The 18,055-nt window shown below is 36.0% G+C and overlaps 1 protein-coding gene across 3 annotated transcripts in view; it reads right to left on the bottom strand.

Annotated features, from left to right (window-relative positions):
- Positions 1–18,055, bottom strand: part of LOC138136061 (trace amine-associated receptor 1) — a 59,251-nt gene that overhangs the window by 32,065 nt on the left and 9,131 nt on the right. The window contains exon 1 of one of the 3 annotated variants that reach the window (XM_069055140.1): positions 13,642–13,842. The exons of the other annotated variants lie outside the window; for them this stretch is intronic. The gene's annotated coding sequence lies outside the window, so the exon portion shown is untranslated. Of the gene's footprint in view, positions 1–13,641; positions 13,843–18,055 lie in introns of those variants that run through there. 3 annotated transcript variants of the gene reach the window in all.

The following is an 18,055-nucleotide window of genomic DNA, read 5'->3' on the forward strand; positions in this document are numbered from 1 at the left end:
GAGCGCCGATCCCGCCAGGACTTTTAATTTGTCCCGACTCGTTCGCGACTGAATAATATTATCTGCGGTGCGATTTTTGGACAAGTCGAAAAAACGCAAAATCCACGCTTCGCTCGGCAATTAGCCCCAGGAAAATATCCGCCTCACCCTTTATTTAGCCAATTCGTTCGACTTGGTTGCAGGCGATCCAACCCGCATAAAATTAATCATTAATTCGCGTTGTTGAGAAGTGGAGCGCGTTTTAAAATTCACTTTTGATCACCCTTATCGCGTCACTTCGATCGGTGGTGCCTTGGTGTTCTCGCCGTCGCACTAATAATTTAAGGGATCATTGTTCCTCGATTCCTTGTCCTATTTATAGACAAAATTCGATGAATACGTCTATATTCCAGCCAAATTAGAATTTTGCCGGCAACAGAATATCAAATCGGTTCGTTAGACCGTATTATATATATGCACCCACCGAAGTACTCAGAGAATTGTTTAAACAGTTTAACAATTGTTAACCATTAAATTTTCATCTAAAAAACCAAATACGATTTAAATAATAATATGTAATCTAGACAATACAGCGTGGATGTTTCAAATATACGAGCATCTACTTTTTAAAGATATTTTGTAAGAAATTGTTTATAAAAATCTTTAACGATAAATAAACAACATTTTTCACAAATTATTGTCTTCTCTTTTCACATCAAAGTCAATAATAAAATTCATAAATGTTTTTTCTATTTTGGTTTCTGGCTTCATAAATTGAATAAACACCTACAAGCTTTTTCATTTCTTTTTTGTAAATACGTAATAACATGTTTAACAAAAAATCTCGTCTAAACTATCGTTTAAAAGATAAAGAAATCTACAGTTTAATTTCTAAGTCATCAATATTTTTGCTATTAATGGTACATGCTAAAAAAATGGAAATTAAAATAATGTTTTGCAGTGTTAAAAATCGAAACAGATTGGAAATTACTTTTAATTGGTGTTAAAAATGTCTTTATCTAATCCCGTGGGATAAATGACACTTATCCCACTCATTTGAGTGAAATAAGGAACTTCATTACTGGACGTATTTCATTACTCCACTCAGTGGGATAAGTGAGCTTCATTACCTCACTCAGTGGGATAAGTAAGTTATTATTTCACTGAGTGGTGTAATGAAACTGGCGGAAATAAATAAGATTTACCTTTTTTTTTAATTCGGGGCGGTCTTAGATAAAATTTTGTACATAACACGTGGGCTAAAGCATATTACAGGAAACTCGTGTGACATTGCTTTTATCCCACTAATTTTCAGACAACATTTAGATTTTTACAAAGCTAGCAGGAACTGACGAATCTACAAGTAATGCTAAATTGGAAAATTCCGTAGCGCGCTTTTGAACGTTTCTCATGTCTATAATATCGGGTGTTCATTAAAATTTCCCGTCAAAGGTGGCTTTGAAGAGTCGATTGTGAACGCACCACTGTCATCAACTTGCAAATTAAAAAAACAAACATCGCAAAAAGTAAGGTTAATTTAAACAGCTTTGTCAGAGTTGTAATTCGTGGTACGTTCACAATCGACTTTTCAACGCCAACTTTGACGGGAAATTTTACTGAACACGTGATATAAAGCTACGAGAGGGCGGTCCTGACTCTTTTGTAGGAAATTTTGTGTTCTATGAAAGAGATTCGATAAAATTTTTATTTATCTCCAGTAGTCAACACGGACACCAATTAAAACGTTAAAAAACAATTTTTTTTTGAGTATTTCCATTGGTTCACATGTATTGGGTGATTCAAAATGATTGTGGGTAAGTATCAGTCGCATTTTTTTTTTGTATTCGCAAAATTAACGTAAGAGATCGCGTGGGTGTCGTCTCAGACCGAAGAATTACATCACGGAGGACTCGTCTAATTGGAGCCGATCCTCCAGGACGGATCGCTGTCAACGCGACAGAATTTTGAGGGAGACAAAATTGGTTATGGAAATTCGTATCAGATGCATTCAACGACTTTAATAACGTTATCCTGGCGTCACCGTTATGTAAATGGCTGCGATATAATAAAGTGTCGAACTGATAAAGAGCGGGACCGGTGTAAATCGCGAAAAACAAAAAGTCCAAAGAGTTTATTAGCGAAAAACAGTGGATTTATGCGAAAAGTTCCGATAGGTCATATTCAAATGGGTCGGAATTCCATTAGCGGGATCGAAAACAGCTACTGAACGGGCAAGGTGACTGGTCGGGAAAGTGAAAAAGCGGAATGCTTTTTAATGGGGAGAAATCTGGAAAATCCGGCGAGATATTTAGGAATTTATGGGGGCACATAGTTCGAAGCCGGCTGGCAGGAACTTATTTATGCGCGGGAAAGCTGACGTTGCGATGATAGGTGGAAGAGGAAAAGGGATGTATTCGCAAATGTTGTGGGGTGCAGATCATTTGCTGCCCTAGGGCGACCTGTTTGTTGGAAGGGCTCGTCGTCACCCGCTGTTTCCGCTCCGGGCGAATAATGCCGAACCGCCACTTCGTCCGACCGCTTTTGCATACGTTTTTATAGCTCCCAGATGTACGCGATACACCCGACCGTAATTTATAAAGATATGCGTCTAGGCCGCATTAGAACATATTCCGGGACGGATTCCGGGGGAATTTTTCAGATAGCGCCGCCGACATGTTATTTTTCGGCTAATGTCGGCCGTAAAGAGCGCCCGTCAACTGTGATCACCCGCTTTACGGGAAAAAACAACAGATCTTCGGTAAATAATAAATCAGCGGTTTCGATTCGGCAAAAAGCTCGCCGAGGGGTAACGGATGGAGGCGATTTTTTGATCCGGAGGGGCCGGCTCGTCAACAAAAATAAATTACACCGGGCCCGCGGAGAGTCGTACTAAGGAACTGCTCTAATTAATTGGGGAGCTTGTCGGGTGAAATATTGAAAAAGGGGAGCGATACAGTTTTGAATATAAATTGTTGTGTCAATGGAACGTGTACTCTGGCGATTTGTTTTATCTGAAATGGGTGAATAAATAGATCCCTCATTTCTACAGACTTGAATAAATCGAAAATGTTTAAGGGCGGATACGGCAAAAAAGCTATTTTTCTTCCTTGTCCTATTTATTCCGGGGGTGAATAAATGTAATTTTATGTAGGAAAGTCTTTGTTTGCCGATTTTTATAATCACGCTGTACCAAGAACATTATTTATGATCTCCTAGTTCAAGAAAAATTACTCCGGCTAAGATAGATCATCATTCAAAAAATATTCCAACAGGTTTTACATTTCCTATTTTATCCCGGCGCATCCGCCATTTTTCCAATTAATGCTAGAATCATAGCGTCTTGTGCAATCAATTCGTCACAATTAAGTTCATAAAATTCAGTTTATGAGCTTGATATAGCCGAAATAGTAATAAAGATATAAAAAATATACCGGCGCATCCACCATTTTCGTAAATATAAATCTGAAAATTTCTCAGTTAATATTAAAAATAGAGTCATACAAATTTTTGCATTCGACTCATCACAATTAAGTCCTTGAAGGATAGTTCGTAGCTTTTTTCTAGCTCAGACGGTAACAGAGAAATTGTAATCTTCCTCTAGTGTACTTGTATTGGAGGATAGTAAAATCGAATTTTTTCCATGAATTTGACACGGTAATTTTTTAATAAATAAGTTATTATGTCCACCAAAAAATTTAATAAGAAAAAATCCAGGTATGTAATGTAATTGTTTGATTATAAAATAGATGAAATATATATATATATAAGCGATTATTCGATGCCGAATTTACGCTACTCCTATGGTGGAGTTTTTCGATTCTGTTTTTCCTGCGGTGAATCACTCCGCCTTGTTCTTCTCTCTTGTTATCATTAGATTCTGCCTTGCTCCCTGGCTGCTCGTATGTTTTTTTCCCAGCTCTTCCTATCTTGAATCTTGTTTCTCCAGTCCTCTATTCCTATCCTTCTAATGTCCTCGTGTATCTGGTCTTCCCACCTTATCCTTGGTCTGCCTCTTGGTCTTCCTTCTACTGGTCTCCAATTTAGGGTTTTTCTTAGTATGTGTTGTGTATCCCTCCTTTGTACGTGTCCGAACCACCGTAGCCTTTGTGCTTTCACAAATCCTACAATATCTTCTCCCTCGATTATGTCCCTTATTTCATGATTCATTAGTATCCTGTATTCCCCTTCTTCTGTTCTTCTTGGCCCTGCAATTTTTCTGAGTACCTTTCTTTCAAATATCCCGAGGTTCTCTTCGTCTGTATTAGTGAGTCGCATTGTTTCCGCTGCATAAGTCGCTACAGGTCTAATTGCTGCCTTATAGATTTTTATCTTTGTTGCTCTGCTAATGTGATGGTCCGTTAGGTATCTTTGATATTTCCAGTAAGCCTTGTTCGCTGCTTGTATTCGCTCTTTGATTTCGGCGCTTCGTTCATTTTTTTCGTTCACGTTCACTCCCAGGTATTTAAAATTTTCTACTTTTTTAAACGTGTAACTCCCTAGGTTTGTTTCTTTAATATGGTCTGTCTTTCTTCTCGAGATTATCATGTATTTAGTCTTATCTTGGTTGAGTTGTAGACCTCTTTTTTCTGTTTCTGTAACTAGCTTTTGCAGCGCCGCTCCCAGGCTCTTTTTATCTCTTGTTATAAGTGCTATGTCATCTGCGTAAGCTATTACTTGAGTTGCACTCACCGTAATAGCTCTGTCCAGTCCTGCAGCCTTTATTGCACCGTCGAGTGCGATGTTGAAGAGCGTTGTGGACAGTGCGTCTCCTTGCCTGACTCCTCTTTCTATGTTTATTTCGTTTGTTACACCCTCTGTTGTAGATATTCTTGCTTTTGAGTTGTCCATCGTCATTTTCGTTAGTTTGATTAGTTTCTCCGGTATTTTCATTTGTTGCATTTGCTCTACTAGACTGCGCCTGTTTATGTTGTCGAAGGCTTGTTTGAAGTCTATAAATAATATATGTAACTCTATGTCGTATTCGTAGCTCTTCTCTATTATTTGTGACATAACGTGTATTGCGTCTATGGTTGATTTGCCTTTTCTGAATCCATTCTGATATTCTCCTAGTTTTGTTTCTGTGTGTTCTGCCAGTCTCTTCCTGATAATCGATGTTAGTATTTTGTATGTTGTGTTGAGTAACATGATTCCTCTGTAGTTGTTACATTGTGTAGGATCTCCTTTCTTAAGTAGTGGAATGAGTAGTCCTGTTCTCCATTCTTCTGGCATTGTCTCGCTCTGCCATACCGCCACTAGTATTCTATAAACTCTGCTTAGCAGTTCGTGCCCTCCTTGCTTGATTAATTCATTACTAATTTGGTCCGGCCCTGCTGCTTTCTTTGTCTTAAGCTGTGCGATGATCTCCATGTATTCGTCATAAGACGGCGCGTCGTCCTCGTTGTTACTGTCTTCCATTTCCACTTTTTCTTTTTTTCTCCCTGTAATTTCTTTTTCTTCCCTAAAAAGTTCCGTGTAATATGTTTCCCATCTTTTGTTACCTATTCTTTGTGTCTTTTTACTCGTCGAGTTCCAGTGTTTTATCAGTTTATACAGTTTCCTGCTGTCCCTATTGTTGACTTCCACCTCCTGCATAAGCTCCCCAATCCAACTTTCTTTTTTGTGTTTGCAATATTTGGTCGCCTCTTTTCTTTTTTCTTTGTAGTTCTCTAAGTCTTTTAGGTTTCCCGTCTTTAACCATCTGTTTCTGGCTTGGTTCTTCGCCTCCGTTCTTTTTTCGCACTCCTCGTCGAACCATTCCTTTCTTTTTCTTGTTGTTCTTCGTCCAAGCACTGTTTCTGCCGTGTCTATTATGCTTTCTTTTAGGTTCTTCCACTCTTCATCGATGTCTACTTCTTCTTCTCGTGTTTCTAATTTTTTTCTCATCTCTTTTTTGTACTCATCGTTGTGTCTCGTGTGGTTTAGTTTCTCTACGTCCCATCCATTTTTCCTACTGCCTCCTGTTTGTTTGACCACCTTCGCCCTCATTTTGGCGACAACCAAGAGATGGTCTGAGTCGACATTTGCACCTCTGTATGTCCTAACATCTTGTATTATTCTTTTCCACTTTTTGGAGATTAGCATGTGGTCTATTTGGTTTCCCTCTGTCCCCCCTGGAATCATCCATGTTATCTTGTGCTCTCTTTTATGTCTGTATTGCGTGCTAACAATGAATGTGTTTGTTGCTGCCGCTAGGTCGCAAATCTTCGCTCCGTTGTCGTTAGTGGTGTCGTGGATTGTCTCTTTCCCTGCTACACCTTCATTGCGTTCCTCCTTCCCTATCTTCGCATTGAAGTCCCCCACTATCATTAAGATGTCGTTTCTTTTTACTTTCTCACATACTTTTTCCAGTTTGTCGTAAAATTTAGTTTTTTCTTCTTCCTTGCTATTCTCTGTTGGCGCATAAGCGTTTATTATTGTTATGTTTGCTTGCTTGTTTTCGATTCTGATCCACGATATTCTTCCATCCACCGCTTCATATTGCATTATCTTGTTTCTTATCCCCCCTCCTACTAAAAATGCTGTTCCGTTCTTCCCTTGCTTTTTCTCCCCAGCGTAATATAGTGTGTAGTTGGTTTTGTCTATCTTTCCCTTTCCTGACCATCTTGTTTCCTGTATTGCTAGTATTTCGATTTTGTATCTTCTCATTTCTCTCGCTGTTTCGGACATCTTCCCTGGCGGTAACATTGTTCTTACGTTCCATGTGCCCAGTCTGATGGTTTTATTATTCATTTTCCCCTTTTAGATGAAATAGAGGTTTAAAATAAATTAAGAAAAATATACTTTAAAAAGCATGGAAATAATATGATTGTAATTTGCGATGGAAAAAATGTACGGAATAAATTTTAACCTAATTTAATTGACCTAACATGTCCAGAGAAGTATTTATCACAAACAAAATTTGAGCACATCCACCATTTGCACTATATAAATATTATAAATATAAATGTTGTAATTTTGTCGACTGCGGAACATAAAAATGGGATTTGCTTTGGGAATTTGTTTCAGTAAATTCCATGAAACATGGTTTTTGGATTAATGCTAATCCATTAAAGAGCAAAATTATTGAAACAGCATTCATCAAAAACATTTCCCATCAGGAATACTGAAATATTTAAACAAATTCGTAATGTCCGTAAGTTATTCATTGAGCACATGCCAAAAAAAAGGATTTTGTAATTTTATCAAAAAGGGGACACGCAAAACGATACAGCAGAACGTTGGAAGCTTATCGTGGGAGACAGAAATGTGATTTGTTTCAGTGAATTTGGAGTAGAAAAAGTGTAAGACAGATTTTTCATCTGATTTAATTTATTTCTTTTAAAAATATCCCGACCAATTTTGCAATTTAGAAATTGGTAATTCTATTGGTTATTCTTCTTCCGCGTCCAATATATGCATGTCTGGGGTGAATAAATGTAATTTTATGTACGGAAGCCTTTGTCTGCTCTGTTTATAACGCGGTTATACCGAAACCGTTATTTATGGTCTAGCAAAGTAAAACTACCTCTAAAGCTACGACAATAATAAAATAGTCATAACCTCCATCAATTTAGAATTTGTCAAAAAGTACAAAAAGTGTTTTAGTACTTTATAAAGTTGATCGGTATTCTCTGTACTGACCGGATCTATCTCCAATTGAAACCGTGCGGTGGGACACTGAATTGAGAAAATAAACTTGTCATTTGGACAAAAATACACTTTTCAATCATCGTTGTCGTTTGACAAACTAATCAGGTACACCGTCCACGACCCTTCGCTCACAGCATCCCCCACGTCGTGCATATTTACGTAGTATTTGCCACCATCGATCGACATGTTTGATTAAATTATCAGACCATTACCAAGACACACTTGACCCGTTACTAACCCCAAAGAAATATAATCAGGTGAAATCTGATCCGGTCCATGTTCAACAGAATCCGATAGATTTTGATTTTCATCGATGTAATTCGATCCGGAACGGAATTGCCATCGCCTTTATTTATTCACACTAATGGAGCCAAACTCGATTTTATATTAAAACCGTAACTGGTCCGCTTGTAATTCTAGCCGGAAAACGAGCGATTTTTGGGTTGATCCCACCGAACGCAATCAAAATTTTCACGAGTTTATCCACCCCGGAATTCGACAAAGACACCTGAAACTCGCCGGAATATAAATTTCGGGCCTTATCAACCGATCTCAATTTCCAGGAGCCCACCATTCCAAACAATCCAATCTTCATTACTTTCGTCAACCGGATTTATTTCTTTGAGGTCAGCGTGGCCAGATTCGGCTACTTTACTCCATAAAGTGGGACCAGATCTCTTAACTATTATTTATCTAGAGAGGCGCCGAAATCGCCCCCGAACATTACTCACCCCTGGAATTAAACCCACCAAGATGATTATTCTTTCATCGAATCGCAAACAAAGCGATCAGCAATGCGCGTAATTTTTCAGAGTTCCACATATTCCGTTTATCTTTATCAAATCAAAACGTGTGTTTTTGTTGTACCGCAAACGTCATCTCGACGGATGAGGGCCAAAATTAACACAGCTCGTTCCGGATTTTATTTGACTGAAAATACCCCAACCCGCCTAATAACTGCAGATGAACATGCAGAGTTGCAACCGAACGAAACAAAAATGAAAGAGCGAGCCGACAATAAAATTTACTTAAAATCCGAGCCGCTCGTGAAGCTTTCGTTCGCAAAGTTGCACAAACTTTTTGCTTCTTAACTCATTTCGAGTCTGTTAAAACGGCGACTTGTGCTACTATTCCATTCTTCCATTTTTTCACTTGTCAGCAACTATTTACAAATGAATTAGGTCGCCCTGAGCCAAAAAACACTTCCTTGGGCTTTATCGCCCACCCCGGTGGGCGATGAAAATGCAATTTAAAATGACAATGTCGGCGTCATCGACACCATCCCCTGATTACTGATCGAGAGGGGTTCGTTATCGTGTAGTTGTTTTATTATGAAACCTCATCAACTCTGTACAGTTTTAAACTAAATCAATAGGACCCTACTGCACCGGAATATGACACGAAGAAGAGAACCCTCATTCGGGGCGAATATCTGCATGAAATTGTTCGTTACACAACCGCAGATAATTTAATATCGTATTAACTGTACCGTGAAATAATTACATTTGTAAAATGCGCGAACAGGGGTGGAGTAGTGGAGGAAGCGCGAGAGGAGCGAGATCACCCCCAATTACTAATAATATCTTTCACATTTTAATTAAGAGGCTTGGAATAAAACGAACCATGAAAGTTGACTCAAAGAGGAGGAAGTGAGTTTGCTCGTTAAGAAAAATCACTGATTTCCTCTTTATGACGTGATTACCTCGAGATTTATTATTTTGTCAGTCAGGAGCGGCGGTTCTGCACTCAAACTACAGCTTATTGCACCCTTCACGAGTAAATTACCCCATCAGGTGAAACAGAATCGAGTGGTTACAGCGACTCCCTCCTATTTGTCAAGTCCCAACTGTTTCAATCTTGAAGGTTTCTTTTTTGTGATTCATCGATTGACGCTTTCATGAACACCCAAACTGTTCGGTCAGAACTTGCGCAATTTAGATTTAATCACTGAAATTAGTTCGGAGGCAACTGTAAAATATTTAAATTTTAAAGGTAATAGCTGATATTCAGAGTCGTAACGGTTATGAGTTTTCCATTGCGGAAATGCGGTGAAAAGGTTTTTACAACTTTATAAATCAAGTTTTTTATTTAAAGCCGCACAAATTAATGGAGCACGGTGAGTTATGGTTTTATTTAAGTCTTGTGGAATGTGCCGTGATTCCATTTCTGATGGGATTATTTTCGATAAATAAAAATAATAGACCTGAGAGTCGCGAATGTGTGGGATCGATCTGATGTTAACATTGTAAAATATGTTAATGTTGGGGAGCAAAACAAGACAACGAAGAGAAAACAACCGAGAAATATTATTAGTAGGAACATAGGATGAGAGATAATAATACATGATGCTTCGTTTCAGTAAATGTGGGATGCTAAAATTTGCAGAATATATTTTCTTTCATTTGATCAAGCGTCCATCCAAGTAATTACGTAATAAGAAAAAAATCCCGGCGCACCCACCATTTTTTCCAATGATTATTTCCTTCATGTGTCTAGCAACCAATTGCGTGACAAATATTGACCAATCAAAACGAAAAAACAAAAAATAACCCGATAAAATTTCTCTAAAATGCACACTGTGCAATAATCGGATAAAAAATGTCGTTTTTTTTTAAATAAATTATTTTGAATAAAAGGAATTGGGAATAATGCGTTTGTTTTCATTCTATTCAGGAAATAATCAGCCGTATACCCCTCGTGCAAAATTTTAATATCGGCAAATTTTTTGCTAATGAACTCTAACATCCATAAATTATTCGGTCAGAAGACCAATTATTATCAAATAAAAGCCCTCGACTTCGTCTCGTGCTCTTATTTGATAATATTTGGGCCTCTGACCTCATTTATGGATGTTTTCGTTCATTAGCAAAAAATTTTGCACTTGGGATATAATAAGCGATTAAATTTGTAATTTTGTTGGTTGAATGATTAAATTAGAAAGTGTCATAATAGTTTTTGAATGAATTGGTGAAAAATTACATTATTTAAAATTTGGTGGATGCGCTGGGATAAAGTTTCCAATAATATGGAATTTTTACAGTAGTAAAATATACAGTATGTCCCCGGATTGAGTTTACAAGAGGAAAAAATTTTTATTTTTGATTTTACGTAAAAACTTCAGAGGAATAACATTTTTTGCTTCATCTGAAACCCCTATTTCCGTTATTAAAATCTCAGTATTGATACACTGTATTCTTAAATTAACATTTTTTGTTAAAATTTAACTTAATGTAAAATTTATGGTTGCCGCTCCATATAAAAATTTTAAAAATAATATGAATAAGTGAATTCACACCGTTCACACAGAGGAGTTAAACAACTCAGTAGATTCAATCGTTAATTTAAAAAAAAAATAAAATAAAATTCTTATCACCTCACTTTTCACTTAAAAAACGACAGTGACAGTGACAAAAATTGACAGTTCACACTGAAGCGGCAAAAATTTCATAACATGGGCATGCCTTGTTTCGACTACAATCATTTATAATAACCCTGTATATCACGCTTTCAAATAATTTGAAATTTTTTAATTATTAAACTGTTAAGAACAGTGTAAAGTTTGAATTTCCCGACGTTTGACACGAATGACATTTGTTTATGTTTAATTGGGATACAATTGAACATGTTTTTTTCAGCAAAAGGTGCCCTTAGATATTTGCTTCGAGAATAGGAATCGTTAAGTAAATAATGTAAAACATTGCAAAGAAAGAAAAACAGAAAGATTTTTTTGGCTCTAAATTTTAGGTTAGCTGTCAACATACTCCAATTAATCTACGCTTTAAAAAAGCAGGGTTTCCAACGCCTTCCCAGCCCAGGATTTCATTTGAACGCGCGATAGTTTAATTAACCAAGCAAAACATTGATTAATAAATAATTAAATAATCCGGCGCTCTACCATTAAGTTAAGATAAGAGAAAACAATCAAGAAATATTATTGATGGGGGATATGAGAAATAATAATACCGTGCGATCCAAAAATCTTTCTATCAAGTGGGTCATGACAGTGGAAACGAATGCCGTTGGGCTGCAGCATATTTGGCGCATATTTAAATGAAAATTAAAAATATGTTTTATTAATCTGTCCGTATTCTTTGATATTTTTAATTTCACATTTTTTTTTATTTTATGGTGTAATTATAATAATGGCTCACTTGATAGAAAGACTTTTGGATCGCTCGGTACATATTTGCAGTAAAATTGAGCTACTTAAAAATTGCTCTGTTTGGTTTAGTTAAGCGTTCATCCAAATAATTATTTTAAAAAATAATCCTGAGCACCTGAAACAGAGAAGCAAGATTTTCTTTGAAGATTTGCTATTAAAATCTTTATTAAAATCCTCTATTCTTGCAATTCAGACATTGAGAATTTTAGCACAATTTAGATTATATTTTTTTAAATCTGATTTAATTAAATTAAGAAACTTGTCTAGCAAAACATTTATTTTAAAAAACCGGCGCCTCCACCATTTTTGTTAATATTGGGAGTGGCAAGAAAAATAAAGCAACGAGGAGAAAACAGAGAAATATTACTGATGGGGGCACAGGATGAAAGATATATATTTATGCTTCGTTTCTGTACATTTGAGATCTTTGAATCTACGGAACAATTTTTTGTCTAATTCGGTTGATCAAGCAAGCGTCCATCGAAGTAATTATAAAAAAAATTGTTCAATTTATTCCATTTGTAATTTTGTCGGTTGGAAAAAAGCACGATTTACTTCGACGAGTTATCAAAATATTATTTAAAACTAACTCAACGCGTCCACCATTTTTGCAATTTAGATATTGGTAATTTTAACAATTTGTAATAAACGAATTCCAGAAAATATTTTAAATTAAATCCAATCCAACAAAGAGCAAAAATATTCATGCACGTATTTGTTACAGTTCAAGCACTAATAAAATGTTCAAACGAAATCATGATATGAACGAATTTTTTACTGTGGAGTCGCAGTAAAACATATTTTTATGGCTTCGCAAATCAACTATTTAGTTTCAAACAACAAACATTAGGTAATTAAATTAGGGAAAAAAACGGGTTAAATTAACTTTCTGTTTATTTTCTGTGTACGCGAACGGTAACGTTCATAAATGGTTTATGTAATGTTCCATTTTCTATTAAAATTTATATTTGACGAATTAATATTCTAAACTCGCCAACAGCGGATAAAATATTATTAAAATTCTGAAACATGCTCAAAGTTAAATGATAGCCGCAACCTTTGAGAAAATTCTCATGTCGTGAGTCTTCTCAATATAGTTCAGTATTTGAAAAAGGCCAGATAACAAGCTTAAGGACCAAAAGAATATTTAGAATTGTGAATTCTAAAACTTGCAAGTTTAAAATTCCGTCCGAGTAGATCTCGCCTTATTGAACGAAACAAAGAATGTCAAGAGCGAACTTCATGTCCATTTTCGGGAGCAACACCGCATGGAAGGCGACTCCAGAGATTTATTTTGATCGGAAAAAAATTCCCAATTTAAAAATTATCTCGTGCCAGATGCGCACCGTCATTCCTTCAAACTTTTAACTGCGACGTTAAGTCGCCCCCAAACTTACTTAACAAGTTAAGTCGAATAAAAGACCAATCGATAGTCCATTTTCTGCGATACTTGAAATAAATACCCGTCAGAACAGGAACAACAATAAAACATTCGTTCGAACAACGCAATCAAACTCGCATCTGGCGGAAAATTTATTCCGACCTGTCTTAGAATTCCTCGTTTTGTTGTAAATTTTGCAACACAATGAAAAACACTCGGTAGAGAGTGCAAAAGAAGTCGACCCGAATATCGTAGGCGATCATCTGTATTCCTTTTATTAAATTACCGAAGCTCTAAATCAATCGGCAAATCCTTGGTAATCCGGTGGAGCATATTGATCAAGAAGAAAAAACGCATAGTCGAATCATGATTAATGCGGCACAGAGACCGTCCCCGCAAGAACTCTAGGCCATATGTTCGATCACTCTCCGGTAAAAAATCGTCCGGTGGGGGTGGAAAACTGCCCCCGGAAAATACAACTAATACGTACCAATTATGTTTGATGTTGAGAAAAAATAAAAAAAACCCAACTCGCTTCGTGTCGCGATCTTTCGAATCACGACGCCACTGGGAAGAGAAAAAGGAGCAAACGCGCGAACCGCCAGATAACGACTGCAGTTTCCCAACTTGATACAGACATAGTCCTGGCATGGTCCTGATCCTCCCTGATTCAAGCAGGCGCATTCCACCCGAATATCTGTGTGTATACGGCGATATTAATAACCAAACAAAACAAACTTAATAATTAAATTCAACAAACACAATCTCGTAATTATTTCGGAGTGTGCGTTCGCTCGAACGTTGCCAGTTGTGATTTTGTTTGGTTTGTACGTTTGTGAAACGCCCTAATTTACTCTGCTCAAGAATACGGACAAGGAAGACTCAGCACTATTATTTCAAGGCAAGAGTTATTATCCTTGCCCTCAACGGGGGCAGAGTTATGGCAGGGTTTGGAGAAGTCGACGAAAGCAAAAATCTCGCTTTGGGGTGGTTGTTGGTGCTTGAAAAATACAAATGGACCGGCCGGGGGATATTTAGAGGGTGATCTGGACGCAAGAAAAACACTAGTGATGAAACCTATAATATCATTTCATTATTCACTCGGTAATTTTATGGGAAACTACGATTTTTCCAGCTTAGAAACAGTTTTATAAAATACTGCGAAGGCTAAACACGTTATGAATTCTCGATGTCAAAATCTATAAAATGTAGGTTGCTGATTTTACCATTTCTGTTGTGGAAAATGTTATTATATTTTCCCGGCGCATCCACCATTTTAAAATATTGTAAAATATCACACGATTTTCTCATATACAGGGTGATTTTGAAAGTTGTGCAGATATTTTAATCACGAGCTACTGGCTTCATGTAAAACTCGGAAAAAATATTTAAAAAATTCTATGTCAAAAAATAAAATGACATTTATTTTTTGAGTTACAATTTTTTCTAGTTTTCTACGTTGTCAAACAACCTCGTAGGTAAAATTTCGGGACATTTTAAAAATACACCCTGTATATCATGTTTTATAAAATGTACGCCAATACCAAGTAACCTATAGGAAATATGCTTTAAAACAAGGAAATCGCATTGGTGTTCGTTTTATAAAATATGATATACAGGGTGTATTTTTAAAATGTGGCGAAATTTTACCTACGAGGTTGTTTGACAACGTAGAAGACTAAAGCAATTTAAAAAAATGTAGCTCAAAAAATAAATGTCATTTTATTTTTTGACAGAATTTTTTAAACATTTTTTCCGAGTTCTACATGAAGCCAGTAGCTCGTCATTAAAATATCTGCACAACTTTCAAAATCACCCTGTACTCGTAGCACAAGAAACAACAAAAATATTGAAGAATTAAAAAAATATTCTCCGGCGCATCCACCTTTCAGCAACAATTTAATAATACCTCTTTTCTTATTATTCTTTTCTATTATTGCAAAAGAGAGAGAGACTAGAAGTTTTTTTATCTAGAATGAAGAGGATTGTAGAAAAATAGTACAGTAAATTTCGTCCCTCAGACAACAGAGATATTGCAATACATATTTACTAATAATATTTTTCGGCGCATTCACACTCTGGCAATTTACTAATACAATTTTTTTCTGTATTATAAAAGGAGCTTCTTCTCAAATCTACAATGAAGAAAGTTGTAAACATAATAATTTTTTAATCTTATTCCCTCAGATGACAGAGATATTTACGACAAATTTTTTCCGGCGCATCCACCATTTTAATAAATTTAGTAACCAACAATTTTCTTTGTTGTGAGAGGTACTTAGAGACATTCAGTGCTTTTTTTTGCAAGACTGACGTTTGCAAAATCTAAAAACATGTATTTATGTACGGTCGATGGACAAATAAACTGGGACACTTAAAATTTAATCTATGTAAATCAGACTTATTGAATTGTCAATATATTTGTCAGTGTCTATATAATATGTCATACCAAAGTTAACCTATTTGTGATAAAGCCGTAATTAAACGATGCAAATTTGTAAATTTTGACTTATATAATTGTCATTTTTGTCCCAGTTTTATTTGTCCATCGACTGTACGTACGTAGAAAAAGTAACAGCTGTCCAAAAATGTCAAAGAATTTATTTAAAAAAAATTCTGGCGTATCCACCATTTTGGCAAATACTCTACAATTTTTATATCATTATAAAATGATACATTCAGGTGATTGAATTTCCAACAAAAATACAAAGAAAAATAAGGTTTTTAAATCTTTTCTACTGTAGAGACACTAATTTTATTAAAACTATTTCACAGCGCATCCCTCAGTTCTCTATTGCATAATTTGATATAGGGCTTTAATCTGACTCTGAAGGTCCGACTAATAAAACTAACGAGTGACTATTAAAATTTTCACTTGGAGTTGGCTTTGAACGAGTTTTTATTTTTTCTGTTACTTTAGACACACGCAAGAATGAACGACAAATGTCAGTCAGTACAATTGAAACATAACCAAATTAAGAGAAAAAACATTTATTGAAATGTCAAACTTGTCAGTGTCTAAGGTGCAACGGAAAACAAAGAATGATCCATAGCCAACCCTAAGTGAAAATTTTAATACAGTAGAACCCCTCTATAACGAGAACTCAAGGGACCAACATACTTACTCGTTATAACCGATTTTCGCTATAAACAGTCATGGACAATAAAAGTTTATACATATGTATTACGAAATAAATTTATTAAATAAGAAAGTTAAATACACATACAACTAATGTTTAACAAGATTTAGTGAAAAAAATCTGTAATTTTAGTTTGTTTGCGGTAATGGAGTATTTTAATCTTATCAATTGCACTTTCTAAATATGCCAAGTTATTAAAAAGAGCATCGTGATGAGGTGTGGAAACACCCATTTACAAAAACTCTGCAACAGTTTTTAAAGATTGTTCTACATTTTGGATATTTGGAACATTTATTAAAATTTCAAACTCTTTTATTATCGATATTTTTTCTTTGATAGAAAATGATTTTCTTCTTTAGAGGACGACATAATGACACAAGTTATTTCAGGAAGTGTTCTCTGCTTGAAAAGTTGCTAAAGACAGAAAACAAAATATTATGCAGACGTGACATTTCCGATAGAATTCTTGTAATTTATTGAGACGCACATGTGTCTTGTAGATTACTGTGGGAGTGTGGGGTCGATTGGCGCCTTTCAGAACTGCGACCATGCTTAATCTTTTGTTCACACACTTGACTTTATTTCTTCCAGGAACTTTCGTTATATCCGATCTACTTCCGAAATTTCTCGGTATTTCTCGCTATTACCGATCTGGGACGAAACAAAAATCTCGTTATATCCACCTCAATGCCAAAAAAACACTCGCTATAGAGAGGAAATTTTACAAGGAGTAGTATACAAAGCGGCAAGGGACCGAACGATTTACTCGTTATAGCCGATTTTTCGTTATAACCGGGACTCGTTATAGAGGGGTTCTACTGTAGTCACCCGTTATATGTATGTATAATATTCACCAAATGCATGGAGCGGCATTGTGTAGTTGTATTTCTCAAAGTATTACGATTAAAACTGAATTTACTAAGAACGCTCCCTGCAGATGAGGAATTGAATATTCGTTCGGAGTTTCCACCTGATTTGATAAGAATAATAAATGAGACAAAAAAATGTAAGGTAAAATTACAATGAAATGGTCGGTATCATCTTCATCTGGTGTCTCTTCGGTAAAGAATTGAATATTATCGGTTTATTAGTCGGGCCTTTAGAGTCAGTTTAAAGTCCTATAATTCTCTAGTAGTCGTTTTGATTTTCAGCATAAGAGCCAAATTAAGTGTTATATGGAATCAATAGCAACCAGAATATTTCAGCATTTTAAAAATACATCACCGGCGCATCCACCATTTTTAGCAAAATAGTAAACAGCAATTCTCTTGGTTGTTATGAAACATATAGAGATGCGGTTTTCTTAGTTGGATTGGTGTGAGCAAGATATGTTAAGATATACATAAGATCTTATGTAACACAAGAGTAACCGTGATATTGCATCAATTGTTTAAAATCTCTCCCGGCGCATCCACCATTTTTGCAACTCAAAATTACCAATTCCTCAATTAGTATGGGAGTTAGAGATGTGCGGTTTTTTTGATTGGATTTTGGGTGCCGAGCCCCATAAACCAAACTTTTTATACCTCATCTAGTCGTTCAGCGAAGCGAGATACCGAGCTCGTACTTTGAGCAATTTCTCACACGAAAAATCACCCTCTTAAAGCCCCCCAGCGCTGTGGCTTAGTCCATTCGGACTCGAAATTAACACCGTATTAACCTAATAACCATCAACTCCCCACTAGAATCGATCACGTGTCGGGAAACCTTGGAAAAGCTGCGATCCAGAGGATTCCTTTCGGTTTGAATAACGAGTAATCCAGT

This window comes from Tenebrio molitor, chromosome 7 (assembly GCF_963966145.1).
Source record: "Tenebrio molitor chromosome 7, icTenMoli1.1, whole genome shotgun sequence".
In the NCBI taxonomy this organism is placed as follows: domain Eukaryota; kingdom Metazoa; phylum Arthropoda; class Insecta; order Coleoptera; family Tenebrionidae; genus Tenebrio; species Tenebrio molitor.